We start from the raw sequence: 18,960 nt of genomic DNA, 5'->3' as shown, positions 1-18,960 counted from the left end.
ACAGAGTAACGCTGTGCTAGTGGAAGGCTTTACTTTTAAGAAAATTAACTGAATACCCTCAGACGGTTAAAACTAAATAGAAAAAGGAAATTCATTAACACTGCAAAAGTGGGATTAAAAATAACAAAGCACATTCATTGAATGCCTTTTCCACGCCAGGCACTGATGGGACTGTTCCTCTGTATTATCTCATCTAATTTCCCACGCAACGTTCCAAGTTCAAAGGTGGGGAGGGGCTGCGGCTCAGACAGGTTTGGGAATCATGATGGTTCATCGCAAAACACAGGTGCTGAGAGGTGCACAGAGGCGCCTGACTTCCACGCGTGTGCCCCTCCCATGACATCGTCATCATCGTCGTCATCAGCAGGACCATCATCCCACCATCATCACTATCACAACAAGCCAGGCGCTCTGCTGAGTTCATGGCACTCTTATCTCATTTCACTCTCACACACGCCCTGTGAGGTCAGTACCATTTTAATTTTCACTGACCGGCTCAGCAACCAGGGCGATCAGGTGGCAGGTGACCCAGGATTTGAAACGGCTCCCAACCACAGCACCGGTCCGACCAGGCTCAGTGCTTTCCTTGGCATCACATAAAATGTCCCGGTGCTGAAGCCACTTACTTGACCTGCTCAAGTCCTTCGTTACCCAACACTGGCCAGTACCTGTCCTGAGACCTAACATCTGCTCAGACTTTAGACAAATTTGCCAAAGCAGGTGTGCCCTCCATCACAGACTTGGCTTATTATTTCTCTCTTCCATTCACTTATTCCTTCCTTCCTTCATTCACAGAAAGGGACAGGTGACACGCTTATAGGTTTTTCTCGAGGATACCAGAGAAGCCGGATGAGAGAGGCAGAAGGATGTGCAGCAAAACTGGTTTCCTAGTATGCCCTAATGTCCAGAAGGAGGAGAAAGGTTCTGGAGGTGGAATTAATCACCAATGCCTAAGGATTTAATCAACCATGACTGTGTAGTGAAGCCACCATTAAAATCCAAAAGGAGGGGTTTCAGAGAGCCTCCAGGGTGGTGAAGAAGAATGCCACTACGTGCCACCATGCTGGGCTCCAAACTCCAGGAGGACTGACGTTTCTTTGTTCTCGACCTCACATATATACACTACCAAATGTAAAATAGCTAGCTAGTGGGAAGCAGCCGCATAGCACAGGGAGATCAGCTCGGTGCTTTGTGACCACCTAGAGGGGTGGGAGGGAGACGCAAGAGGGAGGAGATATGGGGATATATGTATACATATAGCTGATTCAGTCTTTTATACAGCAGAAAGTAACACAACATTATAAAGCAACTGTAGTCCAATAAAGATGTTAAAATAAAAACATATATGGAATGGAAGGGATATAGTAAAAGGACAATGCAATACATCGCAAACAGTTAGATGTATAAACTGCTGCAAAAATTCATGTTTCCTGTTGTGTTTTCTTTTCTTAGTCCCTTGAGGAAAATAAAAAGGGTTTTGAAGCAAGAAAGTCAGGGGACAAATGGGGCAGGTTGATGGGTGACTGGGAGGGAGATGCTGCCAGGAGGGGCAGCCCTGGAGGAGGTACACTCCCCAGATTTACAACCGTGGTAGCTGTATGAGCACAGAGGCAAGGAGGAGGGTCCTGAGGCCGTCTCTTAAATCCTCGCTCTTATCATCAGAGGAGATGATCCAGGCCAGCCCTGATATTAGGATCAAGGCAGGAGGAAAAGATGGTATGTTTAGGGCTGGCGCTTGGCGAGCAAAGGACGTGCCTAATAGAACTAAGAACGCTCTCTCCCACAGAAACAGCTTGGAGACATATTGTGCAGAAGAGTTAACACTGCAGCTCTGAGACCACCGCCCTAGAAAGGCCTACTGGCAAGGCTGGCCCCTGAGCGGCAGCTGGAAACTTGGATTTCAGGAGGGGTTCCCCAACTCCTTAATAAGAGGGGAACACGGAGCCTCTGCTTTTTTACAAACAATATAGCTGCTGCTGGACACCTGCTTTCCTTCTGGTGGTCTGGAGGTATGGTGCCTGTCAGGCAATGGTGCCCAGGGGACCCGCCCCCAGTAAAAATTCTTGGCCCCCACGCTTAGATGAGCTTTTCAGACAGACAACAGTTTACCCCTCTTGTCACAACTCATTGCTGGAGGGGTGAAGGTCATCCTGTATGATTCCCTGGGAGTGGACTTTACTGAGCTTGTGCCTGGTTCCCCCAGACTGCGCCCCATGTGCCTTTTACCTTTGCTGAATTTGCTTTGTGTCCTTTTGCTGTAATAAATCTTAGCAATGATTATGACTCTACGCTGAGCCCTGCTGAGTTTTCCTAGCAAGTCATCAAACACAGGGGTGGTCTTGGGGACCCCAAAACACACACTGATTTGGTCTACAAAGACAAGAGGAATCGCTTCTCACACGTGGCCCCCAGGGCTAAAGCTAGCATTTTTAGAAGGTGAGTGCCACGTTAAAATGTTTTGTGTTGTAAATAATCCTTGTAGAAGCCAACGTTTTGAACGCAGTCATTTGTAAATTGGGAATTGCATGCGCAGGCCAGAAAGCCATCTGACCTTTTGGTGACACACGCTATGATTCCTCATTTAAATTGTAAGCAAACTAGATGGGGTGATGAAAAAAAGTTCAATTCACTATGGACAGCTGCTATTATATTAAGATGAATTCTAAGTGCTGTCCCAATTACTGTGTACTGGAATTTTCCTGAATCAAATTTGCTTTAAATAAATAGGTCATCAACCTGGATTTGGCAACCTCTGTATTATACAGGAGCTACCAGTAGCTAGGGCTTTTCTGATACAGAATGGGCTCTTATTTTTCTTACATTTTATTCACAGGTAGGTCACTTGGAATTCAGATAATGTTTCTCCAATGAATCATTTTTAAGTTCTTAGGAAAGAACACGGTTGCATATTTAACCCAGAAGTACCCGATATCTGTTGCTAATAATTCTAGGGCAGCTACACAGAGTTGTAATTTATAGCACTATTTCTCAGGGGAGATTCTGAAATTTAGTGCAGGGCAATAGGAAACTGTCTTTCGTAGACACAGTGTTCTCATAAGAGAAGACACATGTCTACGGCATACTTCAGATGTTCTGAACTGGATAAGGGGTCCCTGATCTGTACAGCAAGAATGAATGTGTGCAAGAAATCGAATGGTTATTTCTCAGAGACACTTCTATGTTATACACTGAACACGGTTTATGTTGGGTTCATAGTTTTGAAACACTTAGAGCCGTAAGTGGCGGCGTTTTGGAACTATTAAGATAATCCTTAGAGCATGTGAAATTTGGCTTCACTGGGTCTGAACCAAATGCTAATTACTTCCTTTGTTTATGAGAGCTGAGTTACTTACATTCATTAGTGCAAGTTTTATAACCTACTTGTGGCTCAATAAATACAGGTTACACTGACAGCTTCATTACACAGAGATAAACATAGCACTTGATTTCCAAAGACGTTTGTTATATATTTACACTTAATAATATATCTACTATAGTGATTTGGGGGAAAGCCATAATTTCCCCACCATAGAACGCACATGCACTGTGGACTGGAATAAACACTGCTTGACTTAAGGGTATATTGTGTTTTTAAAACACAACAGAGCTATTGTGTGTGTGTGTGTGTGTGTGTGTGTGTGTATATGTATATATATATATATACACACACATACACACACATATATATATACACACACAGATATATCCATACGTAGACATATATACAAATGCAAACATAAAAACACACACATATATGCACACAAATATAAACAGAGATATACACATATATACACACAGACATATACACACATACACATACAGATATATATACACATACATATATACACACAGAGACATATATACATGGACACATATACACACAAACATATATATACACAAATATACACGTACATATACACACATATAGACATACATATATACACACGCATGCACACGATGACATATACACACATGCACACACATAAACACACATATACACGGACACACATATATACACAATGGACATACATGTACGCATAATACGTATATATACACATATACACACATACATATATATACATATACACAACACATATACAGAGATATAGAGGCACTCACATAAACACACATTATGCATGCATATACACACATACATATATACAGACACACGCCCATATATGCACACACGTACATACACACATATATGTGTGCATGTGTGTGCTCCAAGCACAGTATCCAGCAACAACGGGAACAGCCAGCAGCGTGGGATCCGAGCTGTGCTGTACACATTTTGTTTCTGCTCCACCACATCCCACCTCTCATATGCTGGGTAACAGAAGGATGCAACACACTGCCAGGTGTTGTGGGTTTAGTTAGTGGCATCCTTTCCGATTAACTGATGGGAAACCTGTCTTTCCCCACTGGGAAATTATCCACATTTATGCACATATTCAGAGTATTAAAAATTGCTATTGGAAAATTATAAATGTTTATACTATAAACCTGAAAATATGCAATAAATATGAATGAGATTTTTTTTAATTAAAAAAAAAGCCATTCTAGAGCTAAATGAGTCCTGTACATACTCCTCAGTCTTTCCAAGCCTCTGGTTTTCCTCTGACTCTCAGTTCATTCATAAGAAGGTTCCAGGGACCCGTCTTTCCTAAGGGCACAAATTCAGAACAGATGTGGTGAGTAGAAATAGGACAGATGGGGCTGCGCACCAAATGGGAAGCACACCCGCAGGATGAATATGGGTACCAATGGTTAGAAGCTTTGCAGGATGTGACGGTCGTCCCCTACCAGCACCCCTCCCCCGGCCAAAACTTAAGGTATAAATGCCTAAAGCAGGTCGTGAATAACACTAGGTGAGTAAACCAAACCTGTCTTTTGTTTGCTTATTTGGTCATTGGTTCATTCAACAAACACTTTCTGAGTCCCACCTGTTTCCCAGGCATCATTCACAGTACTGGAAAGTCATTAAGAAGAAAACATACACGCTTCCTCTTGACATGGAACTAACATTGTAGTGGGAGAGCCAGAACACACACACACGCACTCACACACACATTTATTATGTTGATAAGTTCTATGAAGAAAACGAAAGCAAGACAGGGAGATGGAGAGCCCAGTATGGGTGGCTATCTTAGAAGATCGATTTTATTTTATTATACACATAGCTGGCAGCAACCAAACCACATGGGCAAGTAGAAGGGAAAAGGGTGTACTCTGGGGGGAAACTTTGCCACCCCAAAATGTGGCATTCAGATTATTTCAAGGTGAAAACAAACATGACCCAAAAGACTTAGGAAGAAACTCTGACCTTCCCCCTAACTGCATGAAGAATTTTGATAGAGGAGCTGTTACAGGAACTGAGCTGTCACCAGAGACACCTGCAAAGAACATGGACCAGGTGTGGTGAGGGGAACTCACAGAGGTCAGAGACCTCGCCGTGTCCACTGCCCCTGCCTGGCCCAGCAAACATCTGTTCGCCAAACATTTGCTTTTCCATCTCCATGTCAGTTGCCTTCCTCCCCACTAAAGTACCGAACTCCTACCCCCCACACCCTCTTTTGTCTTTAATCGAGGATGGTATTTAAGGGGATAGCTTTGGCCATACTGGCAACTTACTCAGCTTTTGTGGTCTCTCTCCTGTACACATGTGATTCAACTTTTGTTTGATTTTCTCGTGTTCCTCTGTTTCATCTCAATTTAATTCTTAGACCAGCCAGAAGAACCTAGAAGGGGAGAGGAAACTCGCCCCGTCCCCAGCAATACACATTGGATATCTTTGCCTGGCATGTGAGCGGGGAGTACAATTCTCCTTGTTCCTACTGAAAATAGACCAACACCCAACAGTCAGGGATGCTATTCAAATATTCCACAGCTCATTATGTGAGAGTCCAGTTTACGGATTCCTTGGGAAAACCAAAGCCTTGATATAGACAAGGTCGCTCAAAACAGCCTCCCAATAAACGATGGCTGAGTTGGGAAGAGGTGGAACAGGAATGCAAAAGATGTTGCAGGAGCACATCACATTTCTGGAAAGACAGGGCAAGTTATTTGCCTCACTGGTACCAAATCATTAAGTGACCACACTCTCTGAACTTCCCATATGTGCATGATTAGAATAGGGCCACCTCATTCTTTAAATGCTACTGAATCTCCCATCGTGGAGTCATCAGATAAATCAGCAAACATGCAAGAAAAAATAGTCCTGTTCTTTGTCGAACGTAATGAACTCTACAAGATACGGTGGGCCAAGTCCATAACGCCCGGTAAAAACTCATTTTTCTCATTATTATTATTATTTCCCTTGTTACACAGAAACCCGGACACCTATTTTGAATCAATTTTCACTCTCCTTCCATCTCATCCATACAACAGTCACTACCCAAAGCCCCGGTTTTCCTAAAAAAGCAAAACAAAATGAAAAAAATCCATCTGTGCATTCTCGTGGGAGGTGGAAGATGCAGACTTGAAGTTCACATTGGTCTTAGAAGTTCCATATTTCGCCAAGGCCATAATCTCAACAGCAAGCAGGATGAGTATTTGCAGAATAGCAAGTCTGGGTGGCCTTCCTCAGTAACTAGTGTTTGGGAACATTAGGCTCTCTTCCCTGTTCCCAGGGCACCGAGAAGCGCTGGGGGCTGGGATGGGGCTGGTTCCCGGGTTTGAGCTAAGACCTAATTTTATTGTCTCTTATGAGTCCCAATCCTCTAATTTCACTACAGCACATAACAGAGCAGGACTGCTGTTTTCTCTAGCCTTCAAGGTTACCAGGGTTTTAGAGGGACTCTTTAAATATACTTCTTTAATTAAAGGAAACATTCTAAACTAAAACCAGAACTATGGTTAACTAACATATTTTCAAGGACCCTTTTCTGAGGGATGGTTACGTTTTTTTCGTTTTAGAAATATTTTTATTATTTTTAAAAAATGTATTTATTTAATTTTTTTTGGCTGCGTTGGGTCTTCATTGCTGCACAGGGGCTTCAGTAGTTGTGGCACGCGGGCTCCAGAGCACAGGCTCAGTAGTCGTGGCGCACGGGCTTAGTTGCTCTGCGGCATGTGGGATCTTCCCAGACCAGGGCTCAAAACCGTGTCCCCTGCATGGGCAGGTGGATTCTTAACCACTGCACCACCGGGGAAGTCCCAAGGGATGGTTACTTTTTAATTAACATTTTTTTCATTGAAAATAATCATACAGGCATGTTGGTGAATGTTCCAATATGACAAAGGGGGAAACACAAAAAGTTTCACTGCAGACTTCTATCCCCCTACTTCTCCCCAGTTTAGTGTCCATTTTCTGGGCGATCAACACATTGAGAAATGTAGATCTTTAAAAAATACCAATGGCAACACACTGTATGCACTTTTACGCATCTTATCTATACATATACTTAAAAATGTATCTTGTAGTACGTCTATATCAGCATTTAAAGATCCACTTCCTTCTATGCGCTACTCCAGTGTGCAGATTTATCTGAACAAACTCTAATTGCCTGGTGTCATCTGATGGACCCACAGGTGGCTTCCAGTCTTTGCTACTACAATCTGTGCTACAGAGAATTTCCATATACAACCAGCTTTGCACGCACACACAGCAGGTCTACAGTGTAAATTCCTAAGGAAAGAAATTGCCAAGTCAAAAGAGATGCCCATGGACAATTTTGATAGAACTTTGCTAAATTACCACTCAAGGAGATTCTTCCAATTTGCACATTCACTGACCGTCTTAATGTGTCTTTTTGATCTAATAAAAACAATATTTCATCAAGTCTGAGGGGCATTGAATATTTTTTCATATCCCTATAATCTTTTTTACTAAATGCCTGTTCACATCCTTTGTCCATTTTTCTATTGTTTTGTTGGTCTCGTTTTTCATGTCTATTAGAAAACTGATTAGTAAGGAAATTAGTCCCTTGATCCATCTGGAATTCATTTTAGTGCGAGAAGTGAGTGAAAGAGGGATCCAACTTTACTTTTTACCCATATAGTTTCTACCGGCACTATTTATTAAATGATTCACCCAGTAACTGTTGATTTAAAATGCCATCTTTAATATGCACTAAATTCATCTTTTTTAGCCTTACTTTGGCCTCTCCGTCTGCTTTTATCGATCTGTCTGCCTTCTCATGTGCCAGTACCCAAATGTTTTACACACAATAGCTTATGACGTTTTAATATCTGGCTGGGCTATTCCCTTCTTATTCTTTCCTTTTCTTCAGGAGTATCTTGATGCGTATTTTAAAAGGAATCATTTCTGTCGGCACATTTTCAAAGGTGGCCTTTCAGTTTGCAAGAAAAAAGAAAAGAAAAGAAAAATGTGCTCCTGTGACATCCCTCTCTGAAACTGAAGCTCATACGTGTCCATCAATTATGAGGGGTGACGGCCGCAGCAGAAGTTACCTCTTCGAAGGGTAACAGGCAAGTGTGCTGCTGTTGGGCGCAGGGTGACTGCTGGATCCGAACACACCACCAGCTGCTTCACACGCAAGGTTCTTTACAACAGTGATAGCCTTCCAGGGATTTGTGGTTTGCCTTGAAAGTATTCCAGTTCTTTGGGGAACAGCCTTGGGTCCATGTGGGGCTACCCTTAGCCAATCAGCACACTTCCTCCTTCTGGTCACAGTGGTCCAGTCCAATCAGACTGATGGGCTCAGGAATTTTCCAGGATCTACAAGAAAAGAACCACCCCCTGCCCCCCACCGGATTCTCACCCCTGACCTAACCAGAGCCTTGGGAGGGTGTGGAACTTGAGCTACTGTGCTGTGCAGGGACCGAGCCTGAAGTGACTCCAGGAGCCTGGAGGAGAGAGATGGAGTCTGGCTGGTCCTGGAGTCCTGACTCCAACGGTTAGAAAAGAACGGAGACCAGGCTTGACGATTCCTCAAGCAGACAAAACCATTTACCCACAACAGCAAAACAAAGCGCAGCCTCTTTCATGAACGTAAGCGAAACTGAACTTGGCTTATGTCTTGTAAGTGCCTCTGATCATCACAAAAGAAACTTAAGTCAATTGCCTCAAAATGATGTAAGATCATCACTTTGAACCAATCCCCTGCCATCTGGAAAGCCCCGTGGTAATAACCTATGGTTGTTAAGGTTGAACCATCCTCATGTCCACGTTATAAGCCAACCCGTACCGACATGCCTCTGAGCTTTGCATTCATTTTGAATTTGAAAGCTCCCAGTTGGAGAACTGTTCTTAGAAGCACGACAAACTCTTACTACTCTTCAACTGATCTGGTGGCTTTAACTTGCTGTTTCTGGGTTTTTGACATAACCATGTCCGAAGCAAGATCTACGCCTGCCTGCTTGTTACCAATTCCCCATTAGCTATCATCCATCCAATTCTCCTCCATCCCACATTTTAAATTCTGTTTTCATCATTTTGAGTTCGGGCTTTTTTTTTCATTTTGAGTTTTGGCTTTTTTTTTTTTTCATTTTTACCTTTACTTTTAAAAAAAATGTGATAAGAACACTTAATGTGAGATCTACTCCATTAACACATTTTTAAGCGCACAACACCGTATTTTATTCATTATATCTGCAAAGACTGTATTTCCAAATACAGTATCTCCACAGGTACAGGGAGTTAGGAATTTGGGGGGACAGAACTCAACTCACAGAAACATCAGTTCAGTGGGTTCTCTGAGAACTCTAGTGGACAGCCTTTTTTTAATGCAATTCCACCCAAACGTGATAGACAATTAAAATTTGTTCTACCCGATATTCTCCAACTAAAAACTGACTAGAAAGCGTCCAGTGAATCAATCAGTGAATGTGTCTTTGCTTAAGACTTTAATGTTTAAATAACACTTTTTAAAAATTAATAAACTTTATTTTTTAGAATGTTTTAGGTCTACAGCAAAATTGAGCAGAAAGGAGAGAGATTCCCTGTGTACCCCTTGCACCCCTCCGCACACAACCTTCCCCCACCAACGTCCCGCAGCACAGTGGATGGACCTACAATAACACCGCATCATCACATCTCATACTGTGTTTCTGGACAGAAAAATCAATACACCACATAGAAGAATCTTGTCCAACAAAGAGAAGAGATGTGTGGTTGCCAAGGGGGTGGGGTGGGGGAGGGATGGAGTGGGAGTTTGGGATCAGCAGATGCAAACTATCATATGAAAACTGGATGAACAGCAAGGTCCTACTGTAGAGCACAGGGGACACTATGCAATATCTTGTGATAAACCAGAATGGAAAAGAACAGAAAAAAGAACGTATATATGTGTATCACTGAATCACTTTGCTGTACAGCAGAAACTAACACAACATTGTAAATCAAGTGTACTTCAGTTAAAAAAAAAAAAAAAAGAATCCTGCCCGGAAAATGGTATAATTTTGCAAGGGCAGTTATGGAGACAAGATGTAGCCTCATTTTACAGATGAAGAAACTGAGGCACAGAGAAGTTAAGCAAGTTGCTTAAAGTCCCACAACTAATAAATGGTAAGAGCCAGTTCCAGGAGCCCTACTCTTACCCACTACGTTCTACTATGACTTTTCTCTCCCCGTAGGGTATCTTTTGGCCATCTTGACAGTCCGCGCCCTCAGCTACCTTCCCTGTCCCTCTAAGGACACGTGGGGACCTGGCCCATGGATACCTCTATAGCACACAATTACCATCAGGCTGACATAAATTTCGACCTCGCCTCACCAAGCCCTGACGATCAGGTCGCTGAGTAACCAAGCCTTCAGACAATCTCCTCTCAGAACCCAAACGCTGCTTGCTAGCAGAGACCCTTCTGGCCTTGGAGTTCCTGATGACTTTTCTGGCAAATTCCTCTCTTCCTGATCAGGGTTTCTCTGCCCCACTGGTGGCAACACAGACACACAGCTCACCCTGTTCCCACTACCTCTGGCCCCTTTCTTCTTTCCACAGTCCCTCAGGCCCACATTTATGTCCTCAGAGGTGGTATTTGGTGTTTGCACATCCTCTTCTCCCCCTCCCCCTATATATTGTGCAGTATAACACAATCTATTGATTGTATCTGTCAGGCCTCCCTCATGGCGTGTGACCAAGGCAGGCTGGGATCAGGAATACTGCCAAGAGATTCTTCTCTCGCTCCATAAACCTGACTTTCCAACGGATGGTCTCTCTGAGGACAAGAGAATCCCACTTTGGAAATCAGGACCTGAATATTGACCCTTTTTATTTCTCTCTTTGACTTCCACGCTGTACCGTTCCCTGCCACGATGCCATGGGGTGGCTTCAACTCTTCCAGCGCCCACCTGAATTCCACACCTGTCAGTTGCCTTCACGTGTTATTGGCCACAGCAAGTCACGTGACTACACCTACCTTTAAGGGGGTGGGGTGGGGAAAGCTGATCCTACCATCGGCCATTCTTAGGCAAGCAGGTGCCTTGAACTAAGAAGAAAGTCGTTTACCCACACGAAAGTATTTCCAAAACATTATCAACTTTCTCATTTTACAAATGAGAAAATAAAGACTAAAAAGAGATTAGAAAGACTGGCTGTTTCCTTAGAATACCTGAGTGGCCTGTTAGACACACAAAGGAGAGGGGACACTTAGCACATGCACTGTCACTTGCTGAGCATGGCGGTTGGTAGGGCTTTACTCAGCTTTTCTTCCAGGTACGAGGGAGGATTTACTTCTCCACTCCCCTTTGAAGCGAGGTATGGGCTTGTGGTTCTGGCCAATGAAATGTGGGCTAGAGGGGCACGCATCACATTTGGTGAGGCTGGAGGAGTTAAAGCATGCCCCCAGTGACTGTGAACGCTCCAGACGGTGGCTTTCCATCATCTGGGACCCCGACTGAGGATACACCAAAGCAGAGGCACCGGCAGATGTGTACTGTGACAGAGAAATAAAACTGCGGTTTCAAAGCACCGAGGTCTGGGGGTTGTCTGTTACAGCAGCATAACCTAGACTATACTGTCTCTTACAGAACTCCTTCTCTGACTCCTTTTCCTAGTAGCAGGTAAACTGAAAGCTTGAGTAAGAATCTGTGAAGGTTTACTCAGGCTGGATTAGGTAAGAGGTAACTGACCTGGTAGTCATTGGAAAGATTTATTCTTTGGGTAGAACAGAGAGAATTTTCCAGAATCTATGGCACTCACTGGGTGAAAAAGGACACATTCCATTTTTAAAAATGTATTTTATTGAAGTATAGTTGATTTACAGTGTTGTGTTAATTTCTGCAGTACAGCGAAGTTATGCATATATATATGTTCTTTTTTGTATTTCAATAGTCCTATAGAATTTGGCAATATCTTTCTTTTGATGCAACTTTTTATAAATTAAAAAAATTTTTTTTAATTTATTTTTTATTGAAGTATAGTTGATCTACAATACTGTGTTAATTTCTGCTGCGCAGCAAAGTATTTCAGTTATATTGTACATATATATACATTCTTTTTCATTATGGTTTATCACAGGATATTGAATATAGTTCCCTGTGCTATACAGTAGGACCTTGTTGTTTATCCATTTCTAAATATAATAGTTTGCATCTGCTAAACCCAAACTCCTAATCCACCCCTCCCCTTTGCCCCCTCCCCTTTGGCAACCACAAGTCTGTTCTCTGTGTCTGTGAATCTATTTCTGTTTCACAGATAAGTTTATTTGTGTCATATTTTAGATTCCATATACAAGGGATACGTGCCGTTTTTGAAGCTAGTTATTATTCCACCGTGATGTGTTTTCCTGTATTTTTATATTTAAAACAATCCTGATAGAGAAACTTGATGCTGAAACCTTGGGAGCCAAAGGTGAGGACTTAATCCCTCTGCTTTCACACCTGGAAAGGGGGGTTTATTCAACAAGGGAAGGCTCAGGATTCCTCCTCTCTGATTGCCCACCTCCCCCCGGAGACTGTTCTTTTGTGCTGTAACTCCTGAGACTCCTGAGCGACACTGAAGCAGAATCCTCAGCGGCACACCTGAACCAGCTCCTCTGTTGACACTGCGTGGTGGCCCTGCACAGCCCACAGGCTGCAAGGCTGGTATTCATCAGCAGCCGGCTGCTACACTTTCTACAACACTTAAGGAACAATTTCACAGCCATTACCACCCTGCAATCACGACACTGTCTGGAAGCTAAGTATTAAGCCGGTTGCAAACTACAAAGCAATCCAGGCGAGGTGAAGACACACACTTTGATAAATAAGGAGGGACAGCTTGTACATTTTAATCAGTTGACTAAAATCTCCACTCAGCTTCACTTTCATCACCTCAGTCCACTTGGTGTTTAGCAGATACGGGAGACTGTCTTTTCCAAAGATGACCCCAAGAGCGTCTATCTCTGGTCCTATGTGCCCTTCCTACACCGTGAGCTTGTCTCTCTTTCCATGAAGGAGGAAGGCTTGCATGGAGGGTGAAAGAGATGCTATGAGACTGTGAATTAGGTCATAAAAGATCCATCAGCTTCCACGGTCTTCCCATGATGCTGAGCGCCCCCCGAGCAGTCTGAGACTGCCATGCTGTAGGGCAGTCCCACCGCTAACGAGGCCATGCGCCAGGGTCCTGGCTGACAAGCCCAGCTGAGGGCCAGGAAAGAGCAGACATCCAACATCGGGCATGTCTGCAGTGAGACTTCAGAGGATTCCCTCCATCAGTGGTCTTGTCTGACCTCTTTGAAGCCCTCCTGGTTGAAGTCTCAATGATCATGAGCAGAGACAGTTACTGTGTATACAGCAGTCCCCAGCGCCTGACACACAGAATCCACCAACGTAAGAAAAAGATGGCTGTTACAGCAGTAGGTTTGGGGTGCTTTGTTACGTAGCACAAGAAAATACAACAGCGTTCTGATGCAAAACTGGAAAACCTTTGCCCGCCTGTCCTTGGTTTCCACTGGAGGCTAGGCTCTACTTGGGAAGATGGGTCTCTCCCTCGGAAGTCATAAATGGCAGCCCATGGACTGAATTTAGCCTACAAGTCTCTTGTCTGACATCGTTTTATTCCATTTTGAAAATCTGAACCAGTTGTTCTAAAATTGAGACATTTCTGGGACTTCCCTGGGGGGTCCAGTGGTAAAGAAGCTGCCTTCCAATGCAGGGGACACGGGTTTGATCCCTGGTTGGGGAACTAAGATCCCACATGCCGCGGGGCAACTAAGCCCACGCGCCACAACTACTGAGCTTGCACGCCTCAGCTAGAAAGGCTGTGTGCCACAACCAAAGAGAGAAAAACCCTCACGCCACAACTAGAGAGAAGTCCGCGCGCCGCAAGGAAAGAACCCACGTGCCTCAACGAAGATCCCGCATGCCGCAACGAAGACCCGATGCAGCCCAAAATAAATAAATAAATCTTTAAAAAAATAAATAAATAAAATTAAGGCATTTCCTTTAAAAATCCACATCATTGGCTTGTCTTGAAACATAGTACTGATATAATAATACTTGATCTGCTGCCTTAAACACCAACCGGCTGAGACCGCCACCTGTAAACAGTCCACGTGTTCTTCAGTTTTCCATGGTCTCCACCATCCCCTAGCGATCTCCAAACACAAACATCTTTCTTACACCCAACCAACCTGAATTAATTCACTCAATTTTATTACCTGCCCGTCCCCTGAAGGCAACCGAGTTTGGGACCCCTGCTTTTGCCCTTGGAACGAACAAAGGGTCCGATGTTGCGTTTGCATCAGCAACTGTAGAGTCTAATGATTTAAGTACAGTCCTGTGACATTAAACAACAAATGGAACTCAACACCCTCTGATATTCTGGTTGAGGTGATGAATATATTACTGGAAAGACAGAAGTAACATACATGGGCAGAAACAACAGTAAGTCCTCTTCTGACTGGGAAGTCCTTGTACAGAGTTTAGTGAGGCTTCTCTCCTGCTCTAAATTCCTTCCCATAAGATTGGAAAGAAATATGTCTGTTGAGGCCTGAGAGTCAATGAATAAACTGTGTTTGGAAAGAAACATCACAAAGAAACAAGGAGGGTGAACCCATGTGTTACATGGACAACTTCCAGACAAACCATTCTCCCTATTCCTGACGGAGTTCCAGTCACTTGCATTATTCTCTCCTCTAGCCCTTCTGTGACTTAAAACATCCAGTCTTCCAAACAGTGTATTCTCCCCAGCTACTTTACCGTCTCTCTGTGTCCTTCCAAGACACCAAATATCCCACCAGTTCTTAGGCTGCCAGTGAAAACAACGCCAATAGGAATTGCACCGTCACTAAACCCATCACAATGCCTTCTTGCCCAACTTGGAAAGAGAAGCTGATTATACAGAACTTAAACTCATTGTTTACTGGGGCTCAACAGCCGGGTAGAATTGATGTAGAGCTGGCTGGGTGTCAGCCAGATTGAATGCGTAAGAAAATATTTAACCTACAATAGAGCATATTTGAATTTGAGGATGCCCTAATGAAAAGACAGGTTTGTTCCGGGCATTACCTTTCAAAGAGCAAAGCCTGCATGTGGCATGACCTGGGTCTGCAGCCACAGAATCACTCTGCATTGACCCCCTGGCAAGATGGTAACTTGAGAAGAGTTGGATTGTCTACTGGGTAGAACAAGTGTCAGGCCCTGTGAAACACACTCACAAAAAAGCTAGCAAAACAAGAGACATTTATGGCAAAGGTACTGATCTATAAAAGGACATTAGATTGCCATCAGAAGAAAAAAGATTTTTTGGGCTTTTGAAAACGTATTTTGTAGTTCATATTTTATTTCTACTTCAAATTAATTAGCAGAAGAAAGTGGATCTCATGATCTGACAGTGCCCATGACTTTTAAGGTTCTTAATGTGATTCTGCTAATCTACGTCAAATCTCCCCTAGAGTCTGAACAAAGTGAAAACAAAGAGGAAAGATCAAGAAAATAAACTTGCTTATGATATAGATTTAAGTGAATAGATTTTTTCTGACATTATAGTTTTCATTGTTTATGCTCCTTCCTGTAGATAATATAGATGAAACTAAGAAAGCTGGACATATATGTCAAAATTGGATAGTTATACCTTAGGCGACTGGGTTACAAGTGACTTACATATTTTGCTTTGTATTTTCTCCATCAAGACACCATTTTCTATCAGGAATATGCATGAATTATGTAGAAAGGGAAAGTTTAGAAGATGTCACATGCAGTTTTACATTTCCTTTTTGCCTTCATTGCTTGCATATATAATTGGGCTTAATACCGCCTTGAGGAATGTGCGGGGCAAAGGGAAAAACATTCACTTGCTTTCTGAGCTGTTCATCCTCGAATGTAAACACCTGCAGCCGACCATCCCCCCATCAATTGTCCACACTTCCATCCCCCCCCCCCCCCATCACTTGTCCATGCATCAAAGTGGGAAGGAAAGGTATCTCTGTCTGGGCTACTACTTCTGCCAACACCTGACCACTTGGCATCTGGATCTGCACTGGGCTGAAAGAGGTCCCTGAAACTCTGCTCCATCGGTCCGAGCTCAGGCAAATGCCGACACGTCCCTCATTACAACGGGGTGCCTCTCACATCTTCCTCTGGCAATGGACTGGGGCTTGATCTCTCAAAGGTGCTGAAGTGGGAAGTACAGGGTTGTCTCTGTATTTGGTGAAAGTTTGCTGGAAAGACCTCAGCTGCTTCTTTCTATAGTAGGTTACCCTTCTTTTAAATCAGTGAATGGAAATAATATCACAATTTTACTTGGACGTTTTTTAACATCAGAGGGCCCAGTAACCTAGTCACCTGGTTTGCACAGATCCTGAAAATGCACTGTCCAAAAAGGTAGCCCATGGTCATGTGACTATTTAAATTTAAAATAGTAAACATAAAATAAAATAAATTCAGCTCTTCAGTGGCATCGCCAGAATTCGAGAACGTGACAGCCACATGCAGATAGAGGCTACCGTTACATAGTACAGGTAGAGAACATACTCATCAACGTGGAAAATTTCATGGGATAGCGATGCTCTTGAATAATTTCTACAAAACTAGGTGCGCCCAGGCACATTTTAAAGCTGACATTTAAAGCTTTCCCTCCTCAGCAACAAAGGTTGAAATTTCCAGTATATTGTAACAACTGACATTTTAAAATTAAACTGTGATATCATTCTCTTAAAAGCATTCACTGGAATCGGAATATCATGGTGACTTGATACCTACCATTATTTGTTTTCAAAAGGAACACAGACAACCCCTTCTTTACCAGGCTTGAATTTTATATTTCTTCTCTTTTAGTTTGCATATCCATTTTATTTCTTTCAACAGAATTTTATTTTAATGTGTTCTATTTCTGTGGCAAGGTCTTTTATTGATCACTCTGTCATACTTCTCTGCAACAAATATATGTATATAAATTCAAATTTATTTTTCCTGGTGTCCGGAAGTCTCTAAATGTGGTTTTTAAAATTCTAGATTGAGATGCATTACAATTATGTTCAGTACGTGCTTAAGAAAAAAAATATATATCTATAACTTTGAAAGAATAATTATTCAACATAAGACAGTGAAGAATCAGTGGAGATGCACTGATTAATAACAGGAATGGGGGGCTTCCCTGGTGGCGCAGTGGTTGAGAGTCTGCCTGCCGATGCAGGGGACACAGGTTCGTGCCCCGGTCCAGGAAGATCCCACATGCCGCGGAGCGGCTGGGCCCGTGAGCCATGGCCGCTGAGCCTGCGCGTCTGGAGCCTGTGCTCCGCAACGGGAGAGGCCACAACACTGAGAGGCCTGCGTACCGCAAAAAAAATAAAAAAAATAAAAAAAATAACAGGAATGGGGTTATACAGTCTGGAGAGTCTATCTTATGCTCGAGTAACAAACAACCCTGACTCTTACTGGTTTAAACGAACAGATTTCTTTTTTGCTCCGAGTTAACATTCTATGCGGAGAGGCAGGAATTCAGACTGATGGCACTCATACTGTGACGGCGGCATCACTGCACGGTGCGTTAGAATTTGCCAACCAAAGGAAGAGAGAGCATAAAATATCACCGTGTGCTTTACACGTGCTTCTGCATGGAAGTGATGCACATTGTGGCCAAAGCAAGTCACACGACCGCAGTTTATTTCACGAGACCAGAGAAATGCAAGGCTCCTGTAGGGTCCCATCCGGATAGAAAACCTGAAGCAAGTCTAGAATGTTCCAAGTGGAAAGTACTAGGAAGCAGAAACTATTGGCAAGCTGGAAATGAGGGCTGGGAAGCTCCTTCCAATTATCTCCACCATCTGCTGCATGAAAATGGAGGATTTCCAGCACTGTCTCCCCAGCTGCTGGGAACCTCCACCGCCTCTGGGAAGCCGCAGGAGAACCATGCCTATTCTCTTCTACTTTCCAAATCCTCACGCGTCTCCTCGGCAGCCTCACCCAGAATGACGCGGGGAAAGGGCGTCTGGGAAGTGAAGGTGCAGGTTTCTGCCCCGAGATGCAGAGAAGGATATAGAAGGGGTAGCAATTATGATGAGTGGCTAAACGCCGCTGTAGTTCAGGAACCTTCTTCCCCAGATGGGACACATCAGTGGCTCACAGGGCGCATTTCACGTATGTCAAGAATAAGACGGTCAACTTCTGTTACACCTGCATCTCCATGTCACAGGTGGGGTCCAACGCACTTTGTCACGGCGACATCACTCAGGGCTCCCAACTCCTTAGAGGAGCAAAACCACATCGTGATCCATCCTCAAAAGGGATGTTTTAAGGTCTGACAATTCGATCAGGTTCCCCTCCTGCTTTGTTGAAAGCAAAGCATTAGAAATCATGTGGTTTGCAAAGGGATGTGTTATCTAGTCATCAGAGTAACCTGCTTTCTCAAAGGCACATGCACCAACATCACTAAACTGGCTACCGGCTGTCACCTCATACGCTTCTACCCCGTAAGGCAATCCATCATAGGGAGATCCTACGTGGGTGAATAGAGCAAATACAAGGCTGACCACCTCGACGGGTACTTTCTTAGCAGATCAACTTTAGCACAGAAGTAGAGAACTCAGGAAACAGATTCTCTTAAAACGACCTATGTCTATATACTCCTTGAATGGCTT

At 43.4% G+C, this 18,960-nt stretch overlaps 1 protein-coding gene across 1 annotated transcript in view; it reads right to left on the bottom strand.

The window, feature by feature from the left end:
• The window catches only part of TMEM132D (transmembrane protein 132D), a gene marked incomplete at both ends in the record, with an annotated part of 640,829 nt that overhangs the window by 355,017 nt on the left and 266,852 nt on the right, over positions 1-18,960 (bottom strand). The gene's annotated exons all lie outside the window — the stretch shown is intronic.

This window comes from Grampus griseus (genome assembly GCF_964374135.1).
Source record: "Grampus griseus genome assembly, chromosome: 12".
Lineage (NCBI taxonomy): Eukaryota > Metazoa > Chordata > Mammalia > Artiodactyla > Delphinidae > Grampus > Grampus griseus.
Note: the sequence above shows the minus strand (reverse complement) of the source record. Positions and strands in the feature narration are given on the sequence as shown.